The 14,374-nt window shown below is 39.9% G+C and overlaps 1 protein-coding gene across 1 annotated transcript in view; it reads right to left on the bottom strand.

Annotated features, from left to right (window-relative positions):
• RASGRP3 (RAS guanyl releasing protein 3) overlaps nt 1–11,699 on the bottom strand; it is a 194,269-nt gene extending 182,570 nt beyond the window's left edge. The window contains exon 1 of the mRNA XM_063917967.1: nt 11,555–11,699. The gene's annotated coding sequence lies outside the window, so the exon portion shown is untranslated. The remainder of the gene's footprint in view (nt 1–11,554) is intronic.
• Between the last annotated feature and the right edge of the window lie 2,675 nt (nt 11,700–14,374).

The following is a 14,374-nucleotide window of genomic DNA, read 5'->3' as shown; positions in this document are numbered from 1 at the left end:
GGCAGACGCCCCATATGAGAAGGGGAGTGTTGAAAGGAAAGAAGAGAACAGCACTTAGGAGGACTGACTTTATGCATTGACTTTATTAAGAACAACACCTATATAGTTTGACTTAATAAGCGTGAAGCGCCATAAACCACCACTTACCACATATATATAAATATATATATATATTTATACAGATAGATAGATAGATAGATAGATAGATAGATAGATCGATCAATAAATAGATACTGAATATATATATATATATATATATATATATTCTAAACAAACCTTCTCTTGTGCTAATGTAATTACATTTTAACAAGTTACGAGAACTTTAAAATCTTTATACAGTATATTTGGCTGCTCCACTTGGATGATCTTTTGACAGTTCAGATAAACAACATCTACAATTTCTCCAAAGGTGCACTAGTAAGGTGACTTTTGAATTAAGTTCAAGTATAGTTCAATGTCAATATATCATATGTACCATATACCATTAAATCTTTTGTATGGTTAATTTTTGTATGGGTTCTTCTGGGTAACTTCTGTAAACTCGAGACAGAGGACTGAAGGTATATTATTTTTATCTTTTGGACCCTGAGACTTGAACCTCGCACCAGATACAACTAACAATACGATCAGTTTCACTGTCAGGTGATTGGGAGTTACTGTTGTCTGGAGTAACAAGAACCAATGCATGCATTACCCTTGCAAATACTATATAGATAGTAAAGATGGATCCTTTCTCTTCTCAGAAACTATCACTAAAAGTGTAGAGAAATAATCAAAACATTTAAATTAACTAAGCCTTGAATGCAAATACCTGTTATTGTCCATCAACCACCAACAGCACTGGCACCCACAAGCCAACGGCTCCCCCAAGCCAATGGCTCCCCCAATATGACCGAAAACCAGCACCCCAAAGCAGAGTCCCAACAAAGGGTACCCTTACCCCCTAACCCTAACTCTCCCATCCTGCAGCCTAACCCTAAAATCACCCCCCGCAGCCTAACCCCAACCCTCCCCGGCGGCGGTCTCTAAACCAAGCTGTCCCTTCCCGCAACTTAAACTTCTCCCTTCCCTGCAGCCTAATCCAAATCCTCCCTTCCCCACAGCCTAACCTCAACTCACCCCCCACAGCCTAAACCTAGAGGTTGATCTGGATTCCGACGTTCGGGATCCCAGCAAAGGCATTTCTACCCATGTTGGTCGATTGGCATTCTGAGCATGTCAGAATTCTTACAATGCATCTAAGGTGCATTTTCAGGTAAAAAGATGCACAAAAGTCCCATCTGACTCTGTTAGCACCGTGCATCTTTTTGCATCTTTTTACCCAAAAGGAGTATTGGGGAGTCACATTGTTGTTTGAGGACACATCTGTACTTAGAAGGTGATATGCATTCCCCTAACTTATTGGTAACTCTCAGTGGAGGGGATGGGGTAAGTCACTGAAACATTGAAATAAATTAAGTTTTAAAAGCAGCCATGCAAGCAAGAACAGAAAAACAATAACAATTTGGGAGATAATGATTTTGTGATGATTATTTGCTATTTAGATTTTTTTCCTTAAAAAAAAGTGAAAAAAACAATTTGAGGAAATATTGATTAGTTTTCTTTTCTTGTGACAGACTAGCATAATAGGAAATCTTTATGTACATGTGATGCTGTTGGCTAGGTCAATTCACTGATGATGATGATGATGATGATGATGATGATATTGCCTTATAAAAGTGTTTTAGTGATCTAACTAGCTTTACATTACAAAATAATCATATTTTAAAAATACTAGTCAGATGGATGGTCTTTTTATTTTAGTATATTTACTTGTATATTGATTGAAATATTTAAAATGAATTGCAAAATTTGACAGCAAAACATGCAGGTCCCAGAAATATATCTGGAGATACAGTATGTGAATTGCAGAATAGTCAGCTTCATAATCAGAGGCATAACCAACAGGAGTCTACATAGGAATACTAGACCAGTGTATATTGTGCAGTATATAGTATAGCAAATGATTTTATGCTGGATATATTTACTTTTTCTTTATCAGTTTATCTTTAGCTGTGTGAGTGTCTGTACTCAGTAAATATACAGGAGAATGGGATGTTGGGCAGAGCACCATGATCTTTGGGCTTGCACAATAACTAATTTATTTATTCACATCAATTAGGGCAGCATCCCGTGATGCTACCTACTGAAAGCTGCAATGTATGGAGCATATTTCTGAGTTTGCATATTGGGTTTTGAAAGATATTATTAGTCCAATCTTATAGACAAAGGCAGACAGTATAGAATAAATTGTAGTAAAATCAGTTATTTCTCAATACAATGCTTTTGTATTTCTAAGTACAGTAACTTCCCATTTCTTAAAAAAAAGAAGCCTTTATATGCATTTTCTTTCTATTCAGATTTCCTTTACCCAGTTCATTGTGAAGCACATGTATCACTATCATGCTGTTGAAAGGGAACACCCACTTTGTGGCCACCATTCAATAATTTTATTGCAATATTAGACTCATGTCTTTAAACAGTGTTTGGCTGGCTGCCTTGTCTTTCCGTATGCCATGACTCTTTTTAATACGTAATATGCTGTGTTGTTTTTGTTTTTGTCCCAACCAAACGAACGTACTTCCAAGTTAGTGATTTCCTGTTTTTACAGCATTATGCAGATTACATTTATTTTTAGACAAGTATTATCCCAGTTGAAAGTTACTGAAAGAACTATTATATTTTATTGCACACTCCGTTGAATGTACAGGTTTGTTCAACATTTCAAAAAGGAGAACAATATACATGTTGCTAAAAATGTTCTTTAAACATAAATAGCAGAATTTTTTAAACAGGTAGTTATACGGTGCATTACATCCTTTAATGTGTGGCCAGTTTACTAAATACACATGCATTGACAGCTTATGAAAGCCTCATATATGCAGGTACTGTATACTTTTAGGCATGTATCACAAAAGTGTGTGTTGGAGAACATGCACATTAGCCGATGATTAGAAGTGGCAAACAATTTATGTTACAAAGAAAATTGATATGGTATTGGTTCTCAGGTACACAGACAGCAGTATATCATGAATAACATCACTGATCATCCAAAAGAAGTCTTTATACAATAGATAATTATCCAAATATTATTCAGGCAATGGTGGTCTTCTGAGCCAAAGCAGTAAACTGATGAAAGGGGTCACAGAGGCTGACACAAGGACCTTAATTTGCCCATAGTTGCTCACAGTTGCATATGCTTAGCTCAGATACATGTGCAATGCCACTCTGCATCAGACCTACTGAGTCTATCTTCTGATATGAGGCTAGTGATCTATGTTTCCTGCAGGGTATTTGAACGATGATGCTAATTAGATGTATCCTTTCATGGCAGCCGCGTACCCACCAGTGAATGGGCTTTTTCAGCAAAGTAATGGTCAATGTCACAAGACTGGGAAAACCCTGGAATAGGTCCAGTATTTGCTTTACCAGTTATTAAGAGGCATTATGAAATCTAAGTGATAACCTTATTTAATTTAAAGTGTTGTGTTTTTTTTAACTTACTGGAGCTCTGTGGAGTTCCTCTAGAAGTCTGAGTATACAGTATGTAAAACCTGGCTGAGTAGCCTGTGAACTAGCTCAAAGCAATTCCATATAATTGAGCCTCATGACAGCTTTTATCTAATGTGCTCCCTGAAAAGGCATTGCAGAAAATGTAGTATATGTTGAAAAACATGGCTGCCCCGGTAATCATTAATAACATAATGTGTGGCCAGCATAAAGTTACCCCAAATGTGTTTTATGTCTTATTGCCCTTTATACATTGGATCACTCATGACAAAATGTATGTGCATCATATGTGTTCATAATATGTTAGATCAGATATGTACAGTAATAATGGCGCTTTAGGGCCTCCTGCAGCCCTCTCCTTCCTTTCTTGCCAAAGTCAATGTACTTGTAAGAATGTAACAAATTAATCAAATAAATACACTTAACACCCTAACTGATTGTATGTTTTATTAAGGATATTCTTTTCATCATTTTGCCATATGGTTAGTAGTAATGTAGTAGTTATAATGTTTTCTCATGGCTTCATTTAAAAGCTTGATGCAAACTCTACACATTCATCATGGTGCTTCATGTCATGCCGTGGGGTCCCAATTAGCAATGAACCTTATCACCAATGGTATATTTCCCTTAGGGGTCTATTCATGAAGCAGTGAAAAGAGTGGAGAAGTGAGTCTGTGGAGAAGTTGCCCATGGCAACCAATTAGCTGCTCCATACAATTGTATAGTATGCAAATTACGAATGTTACTTCAGTGCTGATTGGTTGCCATGGGCAACTTCTCCAAGGGCTCACTTCTCCACACTTTTCACTGCTTCATGAATAGACCCCTTAGTATCTCAGTAATACTATCAAATTTGCCATTGGTACTATTTAACATTACTTAGCCCTTCAGCAAGGTCATGTGACCTCCCCGGCGGCATCCTCCACGCTATTGCTGGCAGCCTATCGCTGCCAGTGACGGGCTGTTGTGTCATGTGTCATATTGTGTCCTGTGCATGCCAGTCTGCAGATGCACATTACACTTTCACCCAGTGGGGACATGGCAGTACCCCCACAAGGTGAAGCCGGCAATGGGGAACATATTGCTATCAGGGGTCTATTAATGAAGCAGTGAAAAGAGTGGAGAAAAGGACCAGTGGAGAAGTAGCCCATGGCAACCAATCAGCTTTGAAGGACGCTTTATCAAGTACATTTTACAAAATGTAAGGGAGATGCTGATTGGTTGCCATGGGCAACTTCTCCACTGGTGTGTTTCTCCACTCTTTTCACTGCTTCATGAATAGACCACATAAAGTGGTAAGCTAAGCTTAATGATGTTTGGTAAATATGGAAAGGAGCAATTGCTAAAGGGGTTATGATTCGCTGTAAAAAATGGGGCCCTTTACACTGATAATAAAAGGTTGTCAGTGTAAAAATGGTATTTCATTAAAAGTTGGTACAGATGTTGCCAGATTCATCCTTGCTGTGATGCGTACACACATGCGCACACATCGCGGCAACAACTAGACGCTATCGGACAATGCGATCTCTATGGGTTGCATGTGTGAATAGTCGCACGTGCTGTCTGAAGGCAAAAGACATAAAGAAAGCAGTAAAGTCCTAAGTAGTCATTACAGCAATAAAATCTGCAGTACAGTCACTCCAATTTTATTTATCACAAACTGATATATACTGTGACGTTGTATTACTGTATGTGCACAGTGTTTTTTGAAGATGCTGTAATGTTATTTAACATGGTCCTACATGAGTTCATACTACAATGCACCAAAGATTACCACTGACAAGTACAGTAATATGTATTTTTGGACCTTTAAAGGTATTCTTTAATTAAAATAATGTTAACCTTTGTAAACATTCCCTGCCATTGTACACCCAGATAGCAATCAGACAGAATAATTGTTGTCTGCTTCCTGCATGTCATTTCTGGACACAAGACTATTTACGCTAAATATGGGATTGCAGACTAAAGAGTAAAAGTAGAAAAAGTATAGAGTGACAAGTCAGATTTACTAAATTGTGTCATTAGGTTACACTGGGATAATTCTGTTTCTTACAGTAGTAGAGTCATAGCAGTTAGTAGAGTATTACTAATGCATTCACACAATAGTGTTCTATCTGATGCTGTAGAATAAAAGGGGTATGGGTCATTAGGTCGACCACACTTAGGTCGACAGTCATTAGGTCAACCACTATTGGTCGACATGCATTAGGTCGACATGGTCATTAGGTCGACAAGAACAAGGTCAACATGGAAAAAGGTCAACATGATATTTTTAAAACTTTTTTGGTGTTGTTTTCTTCGTAAAGTGACGGGGAACCCCAATTAGTGCACCATGTCCCTTCGCATGGCTCGTTTCGCTCGCCATGCTGTGGGCAAGGTGCCTCGCTCCGCTACCACTGCATTCGGCACATATTACTGTTCCCAATTGTAGTCCACGTGGACTGTAAAGCATGAAAAAGTTAAAAAAAATATATATTTTTTTAAAAAACGCATGTCGACCTTTTCCCATGTCAACCTTGTACATGTCGACCTAGTGACCATGTCGACCTAATGCGTGTCGACCAATAGTGGTCGACCTAATGGCCGTATCCCAATAAAAGAGCAGTGGGGCACCCTCTTATTCTCATACACCGCAGGGCCACCAGTCTCCGGTCTATGCCTGCACTGCAGTTATATAAATGTAAAACTCTTAGCGGCTGATTCTATGTCGTACACAAAGTGGTTGTACTTTTGGACAGACATGGAAGCTAGATTTACTACCTTATGCTAACGTGAGAATCTGTTCAACTAATGCTGAGCTCCTCCTGTGTGCAAGTGGAAACCTGTGCACCCATTAATTTTTTCGACAGCTAACAAAACTGTAACCATAAGTATCTGTACCTGCCCCAGGTCCATGCTATGTGTGAGATATACATCAGACACATTCTTCCCATCCCCAGTCACATGACTCAGAATTGCACTTAGCTTTTGATATACGCTCAGGACATGCCCACAAGTCAGGGTGGTTAGATGCGATTGCATTGCCATCTCCCAGTTACTGTCACAAAATGCCCCATTTCCTAGAAAGACAGATCTGGCTAGTCCTGTCTGATTTAGAATAGAATGGAGCAGTGGCGGATTTACCGCAAGGCATCCAAAGTGGATGCCTAGGTCCCGGCAGGTCCCAGAGGGCCCCGCCAACAGGGCACAGCTGACTCACTATTTCAGCCACTCAGCAAAGGGATGCAGGGCAGGGAGGCACCAGGGGCAGGAGAGGTGCTCTCCCTGCACTGCATCCCTGCACTGAGCTGATGTCCCCCTGCTGCTGCCGGCTGCTGCTGCTGCGACTGTCACACTTTATGACAGGCAGCGGCGCCGGCAGCATGAAGCCTCCTCTTTCCTCCCATGTGTCAGTTCAGTGTGCAGACCTAAAAGGGGGCAGAGCCATGTGGAACAGGGGCGGAGCTACACGGGACCAGGCTGAACAGGACGATGATCTGCTTCAGCTATTGCCTGCCAGACTTCCTTAGGTAAGAGGATGGAAAGAGAGTGAGTGAGTGAAAGTATGTGTGTATGTATGTGTGTATGTATGTGTAATATATGTGTGACTGTGTACTGTGATTGACAGGAAGTGGGTGTTTCTGGGCGGAAACTGCCCGTTTTCTGGGCGTGTGCGAAAAAACGCTGGCGTTTCTAGGAAAAACGCGGGAGTGTCTGAAGAAATGGGGGAGTGTCTGGGCGAACGCTGGGTGTGTTTGTGACGTCAAACCAGGAACGAAACTGACTGAACTGATCGCAATGGCTGAGTAAGTCTGGAGCTACTCAGAAACTGCTAAGAAATTTCTATTCACAATTCTGCTAATCTTTCGTTCGCAATTCTGCTAAGCTAAGATACACTCCCAGAGGGCGGCGGCTTAGCGTGTGCAATGCTGCTAAAAGCAGCTAGCGAGCGAACAACTCGGAATGAGGGCCTATGTACGCTGTCCTTTTGTAAGGTATGGGAGGGCGCAAATTTATAGTTTGCAGGAGGGCGTTGAACACCCTAGCACCGGCCCTGGCCCCAGTGATACAGAAAGGGATAACTTCCCACTTTGCTTGCTGGTTTTTGCAGATGTGCACATGTGTAACACAGATTTGGGCATTCAGTTAATATATAAATAGAATAAATTCATTAAAAAAATCTTAAACCTTGATCAATTCAAATTTTTTAAATATTTTTTTTAAACTGTACCCCATTCCCTATTAGCAGGTCCCACATCCCATTACTTATACAGTGCTAGCATATTCTATTATGCTATATACGATTGCACTATATCAGGCCTGGCCAACCTGTGGCTCTCCAGCTGTTGTAAAACTACAAGTCCCATCATGCTTTGCCACAGTTTTGCTATTAGGGAATGCTAAAACTGTGGCAAGGCATGCTGTGATGTGTAGTTTCACAACATCTGGAGAGCCACTGGTTGGCCAGGCCTGCACTATATTATTACATAATGTAGTAATAGCTGTAGAGATCACACACACACTCCTGAGAAATAACAACAGATAATGAGGGTCATTCCAAGTTGATCGCTCGCTAGCTACGTTTAGCAGTCGTGCAAACGCATAGTCGCCGCCAACGGGGGAGTGTAACTATTTTCGCTTTGCAAGTGTGCAAACGCGTGTGCAGCCGAGCGGGACGAAAAAGTTTTGTGCAGTTTCTGAGTAGGTCTGGACTTACTCAGCCCTTGCGATCACTTCAGTCTTTTTGGTCCCAGAATTTACGTAAGACACCCGCCCTGCAAACGCTTGGACACACCTGCTTTTCTCCAAACACTCCCTGAAAATGGTCAGTTGCCACCCACAAATGCCCTCTTCCTGTCAATCTCCTTGCGATCGGCTGTGTGAATGGATTCTTCGTTAAATCCATCGTCCAGCAACGAACTGCAGTTGTAACCTGTTCGCTGTGCTGCGAAAAACGTCAGCGAGCGATCAACTCGGAATGACCCCCAATGTGAGGGGCATAAATCAGGACCAAAAATATAGTGCTATGGATTGTTTGAGGAAGGGGGGCCCCAGATCGTTGTCTTGCTTAGGGCCCCCTGAAGTCTAAATACGTGTCTCTGGAATGGAGATATGCAAAAATGTGTCAATTCTCTTCTGCACGAGCACTGGATGCAAAAACCCACCATTTGTGCCCATGGTAAGATATCCATCTGACTCAAAAGGCCATAATGCATACTTCTCAACATTCTAGGTTTGGAATTAGAAAGAATATGGTTGCACCCATCTAAAAAGGGTGTGTAGCTGCTTTACATTGGGGCTGTTGTCCCATCACATTACTTATGAAACACTAGACCGATTCCCTCCTCCTAAATATCCCCTGCATTTGGCATGTGCCCTGTGGCAGGTATGCATGTTACATGACCGCCACTGTTATGCTCTGCAGGGTGCCCAGCAAAACTGCCAATATTCTGAGAGTCAGCACTAAAGTACTAAATATAATAGTGTAAATTGTAAATGAAAATATTTCAGGTGAGACAATGGTTATGTGTTGTAATATTTTGTCTATAAAAACTTGGGGTTCATTATTCAGTCACACACGAACTCGCTCGCCCAGCGACTGAGTGGATGCATATGCCACACTTATTGAATCACACATTTAGGGCTGCAAACAAATATCTGTGAGTTTGGTGCAAGATAGGGGCAAGTTAATCTGTTATGCAATGTGTTTCTCTCATAATTAAATCAACCCCTAGATGTCCTGTTGTGCACATAAACAGTACTGAAAGACACAATAAGAACTGCTCAGTAGCCTACGGATTACAGAGCAATATGGCTGCCAGTTATCTCTTTATCAATGATATACACAAGTTTACATATAATGAAACTTTAACAGCAAGTAGGTATTGTAATGTACAATTTGTGTAATTAGTCATATTTAACAATGTACAGTAAAAAGTACATCGATTTTTCCCCCTAAAACTTCCTATTGTCCCTAAATACTGTTAGAAACGACATGTCATAATGCTGAATGGTTACCTCTAGCCATACAGTACCTATAACTTATCTAACTTAACACTGCGTAAAGTTCCTCTTTAAATTCAGTAAAAGCATGGAAAGTTTTATACATAGTACTGACTACTTTCTACATTGCGTCAACATCTATTGTAAGCTTAGCTGCAAAGTGTATTTTATAAATATTTATTTTGCTTTTTAAGCTAATATCAAGGCCTAAGTCCTAATCAACAAGAAAAATAGAAGGCACTGCTTTACCAATACATGAATCGGGCCTGCATTCAATATACAGAGCACCATGCATTCAAACATAATGTCAAACCCACTCTCCACAGTGCCATGTAAAGCAATAGGTCCCCAAGGAAGGAACCCTCCCCCCACCTTCCCCTATGGGCGTAATTCAGGCCTGATGGCAGCAGCAAAATCTTTCTCTAATGGTCAAGACCATGTGCACTGCAGGGGGGAGGCAGATATAATATGTGCAGAGAGTTAGATTTGGGTGGGTTATTTTGTTTCTGTGCAGAGTAAATACTGGCTGCTTTATTATTGCACTGCAATTTAGATTTCAGTTTAAACACACCCCACCCAAATATAACTCTCTCTGCTCATGTTATATCTCCCTCCTTCCCCCTGCAGTGCACATGGTTTTGCCCATTAGAGAAAAATTCTGCTGCTGGGATCAGGTCGGTCTGAATTAGGCCCTATAAACGGAGGGGGGTAGTCAACATTTCCAAAGTTGAATTATCCCTCAATCTTAACGGAAATAGATATCTATTAAACAAGTATTAATTAATAACATTACATTTAATAACATTTATTTAAATAGCACAGCATATTTTGTTGTGCTTTACAACTGGATGAATGCAAGCATCTAGACCGGGTGAGGTACGTAGTACAAAATAATTTTGTCCATAAACAATTATTTACTTGTACAGGGGTTATATATTTAAACCTTTGGCCATTTTTCATTAATGAAAAAAAAATCAACTAGTAATCTATTAATGGTATGTACGTATGTAAGCCAAGCAAAATAATATACTACATGTTCTTACGACACTTTCACTAAACTTTAAATTAAACATGTGGTTAAAGTAGTCACCTACCACAATTAAGTAATATGGCTACTCTATACCCTTACACTTAAAAAATAATAGCATAGAAAATAAATTAAATATAGTACTACAATCATCTAAATCTGATTTAGAATACTTTCATTGTAACTGTTCTATTATTCCATAACTGCTTACAACTATGACAAATGGGAAATATAATTGCTGTTGGAATTTCAGAGCAGTTTCCAAACTTTCACTGATATTATATTAATTCATGTGAATGCTTTCCTATCAGTGATAACCTACTCCAAGCCAATATGAAAACATTCCATTATTTTTCAGGAAAGAAAATAAAGTGAAAAATAAGAAAAATACTGGACAATGCATTGTATGGCAATGTTTTGTAAGCACAATCATGAGACAGCCGCAAGCTACTGTATTGGTATTTAGCATGATTACCTAACAAAAACTCATATGACTTGCTAAGAATGTACACAGTGTTGTAAGTAGCCCTTAAAGAATTGTGAGCCTGCTTAAGCATACTTCACAAATAACAATACCAGTGTTCCTGCTTTTCTGGTGAAAAATGAAGAATTAAAATAAGCGCCCATTAAGCATGTTTACAAATACTGACTATTAAAGTACACACACTGAAAAGTTAATGGTTTCAGCGTAAAGTTGGCAAACTGTGCTAGATCTAAATTTAGACGTAATGACAGCTAAAAATAGGTTGTACAACACAAAAAAATAAAAATTATTTATTTTCAAACGATCAAACATATTCTGTACATAATATATATCACTTATAGTAACTGTGACTTATAAGTCTGCATTACAGCATTGATGTTTGAGCAGTAATACAATTATCACTGTTACAATTTAGTTATTTTCAGTACATATTAACCACCTATGAAAACAGTCTTGAAACTCAATCGTTATATGATAAAATAGAACAACAGGAAAATGCCTTTGTTACTTACTGTAATTCACTGTGCAGAGGTATTCTACAAACATCCATGCTCCTTACTCCGTTGCCAAGTGCTAATGCATAAAATGAGCAGCTGTTTCCTTTGAGCTTGTGCTGTGTCTTACCAAGTCACATGCCCCTCCTCTGATAAATCAAGCAGCAGACTTTTCCAGGAGGTCAACATTTTGCGTGTTTTTTTCTTTATAGATTATTTTATTTTTAGAGGCGATGGTTATGGCATGACCTGTGGCACAGTTAGATTAGAAATTAAACCACAAAATACCTGAGTATATTTCAATGACATATCCCTACAAGAGTAGATGTTACAGTGCATCCAGAAAGTATTCACAGCACTTCACTTTTTCCACATTTTGTCATGTTACAGCCTTATTCCAAAATGGAATCAATTCATTTTTTCCCTCAAAATTCTACACACAATACCCCATAATGACAATGTGAAAATGTTTTTTGGAGAATTTTGCAAATTTATTACAAATAAAAAACTAAGGAATCACATGTACATAAGTATTCACAGCTTTTGCTCAATACTTTGTTGATGCACATTTGGCAGCAATTACAGCCTCAAGTCTTTTTGAATATGATGCCACAAGCTTGACACACCTACAGGATCTTTGGCCAGTTTTGCCCATTCCTCTTTGCAGCACCTCTCAAGCTCCATCGGGTTGGATGGGAAGCATCGGTGCACAGCCATTTTCAGATCTCTCCAGAGATGTTCAATCGGATTAAAGTCTGGGCTCTGGCTGGGCCACTCAAGGACATTCATAGAGTTGTCCTGAAGCCACTCCTTTGATATCTTGGCTGTGTGCTTAGAGTTGTTGTCCTGCTATAAGATGAACCGTCGCCCCCAGTCTGAGGTCAAGAGTGCTCTGGAGCAGGTTTTCATACAAGATATCTCTGTACATTGCTGCATTCATCTTTCCCTCTATCCTGACTAGTCTCCCAGTTCCTGCCACTGAAAAACATACCCATGATATGGGCTGCCACCACCATGCTTCACTGTAGGGATGGTATTGGCCTGGTGATGAGCGGTGCCTGGTTTCCTCCAAACATGACGCCTGGCATTCATGCCAATGAGTTCAATCTTTGTCTAATTAGACCAGAGAATTTTGTTTCTCATGGTCTGAGAGTCCTTCAGGTGCATTTTGACAAACTCCAGATGGGCTGCCATGTGCTTTTTACTAAGGAGTGGCTTCCGTCTGGCCGCTCTACCATACAAGCCTCATTGGTGGATTGCTGCAGAGTTGGTTGTCCTTCTGGTAGGTTCTACTCTCTCCACAGAGGAATGCTGTAGCTCTGACAGAGTGACCATCGGGTTCTTGGTCACGTCACTGACTAGGGCTCTTCTCCCCCGATCGCTCAGTTTAGATGGCCAGCCAGCTCTAGGAAGAGTCCTCGTGGTTCCAAACTTTTTCCATTTATGGATGATGGAGGCCAGTGTGCTCATTGGGACATTCAAAGCAGCAGATATTTTTCTGTACCCTTCCCCAGATTTGTGCCTCGAGACAATCCTGTCTCCGAGTTCTACAGACAATTCCTTTGACTTCATGCTTGATTTGTGCTCAGACATGCATTGTCAAGTAGTGTGGGACATTATATAGGCAGGTGTGTACCTTTCCAAATCATGTCCAGTCAACTGAATTTGGACTCCAATAAAGCTGTAGGAACATCTCAAGGATGATCAGTGGAAACAGGATGCACCTGAGCTCAATTTTGAACTTCATGGCAAAGGCTGTGAATACTTATGTACATGTGATTTCTTAGTTTTTATTTTTTTAAATTTCAAAAATCTCCCAAAAACTTTTTTCACATTGTCATTATGGGGTATTTTGTGTAGAATTTTGAGGGGGGAAATGAATTTATTCCATTTTGGAATAAGGCTGTAACAAAATGTGGAAAAACTGAAGCGCTGTGAATACTTTCCGGATGCACTGTATGTACAGTATATGTGACTGTAGATATAAAACATAATGTAATTGTTTGGGGTTTTTTGCATATTCATGTTGCAATTATAGAAGTTACATCATATTTACAAGACTTATTATTTATTGAGATAAAAAAAAGAAAATGTTGGAAGGTACAGTAGGATGTAAAACTTGTATTGTTAAGAACAGTTGTCTGAGGTGAAATAGATTAATTCAATTAGACTCATTAATTTAACGGGTGTGATAAAGGGTGGTAGCCTCGGACTTTAATGTCTGGGGCTATTCAATTAGAGCCCCTTTTTCTTGCCCGGTAAATTAATTGCGTAAATTAACTGCATCTGAGAATGCCAGAAGTGCGGATTGCCGGCTGATCTCAGGTGTCTTTTTAAAGTGGCAATCACTTACAGATGGGTCCACGTTTATCTTGGCCTTAAATAGGATTAACTGAGACTGGGCAGTCAGACTTAATCCCCTGCTGCAATTACTTAATCCCCTGCTGTATTGTTCTCTGTATTGTATTGCAGTTGAGAACAACAGATGAAGGGTTTATGTAAATAAACCATGGTGTGCCTAGGCGCAGCAAAAAGGCCAAGATAACCGTGGATCTATCTGTACAAGTCAAAAATCGTGCCTTGTAATAAAAAAAAAACGTCAGTGATCGGCCGGCATCCCACACTTCCGGTGATCTTGGACACCATATCCCGCCTATAGGATTATATCCTGGACCAATGTGTTAACGGGTTCATGGTACACAAAAACAATTAATTGGGGATTTTATTATTCTTTTTGGAATTTAGTATTCTTTTTGGAAACTAATCCCAGTTAACTGCAGACTGCGGGCTGCCTGCGGGGCTAATTGAATAGTCCCGGGGGATCAATTAGCCTGCAGT

Source organism: Pseudophryne corroboree, chromosome 4 (assembly GCF_028390025.1).
Source record: "Pseudophryne corroboree isolate aPseCor3 chromosome 4, aPseCor3.hap2, whole genome shotgun sequence".
NCBI classification, from domain to species: Eukaryota; Metazoa; Chordata; class Amphibia; order Anura; family Myobatrachidae; genus Pseudophryne; species Pseudophryne corroboree.
This window is presented reverse-complemented; position numbering and strand designations above follow the sequence as displayed.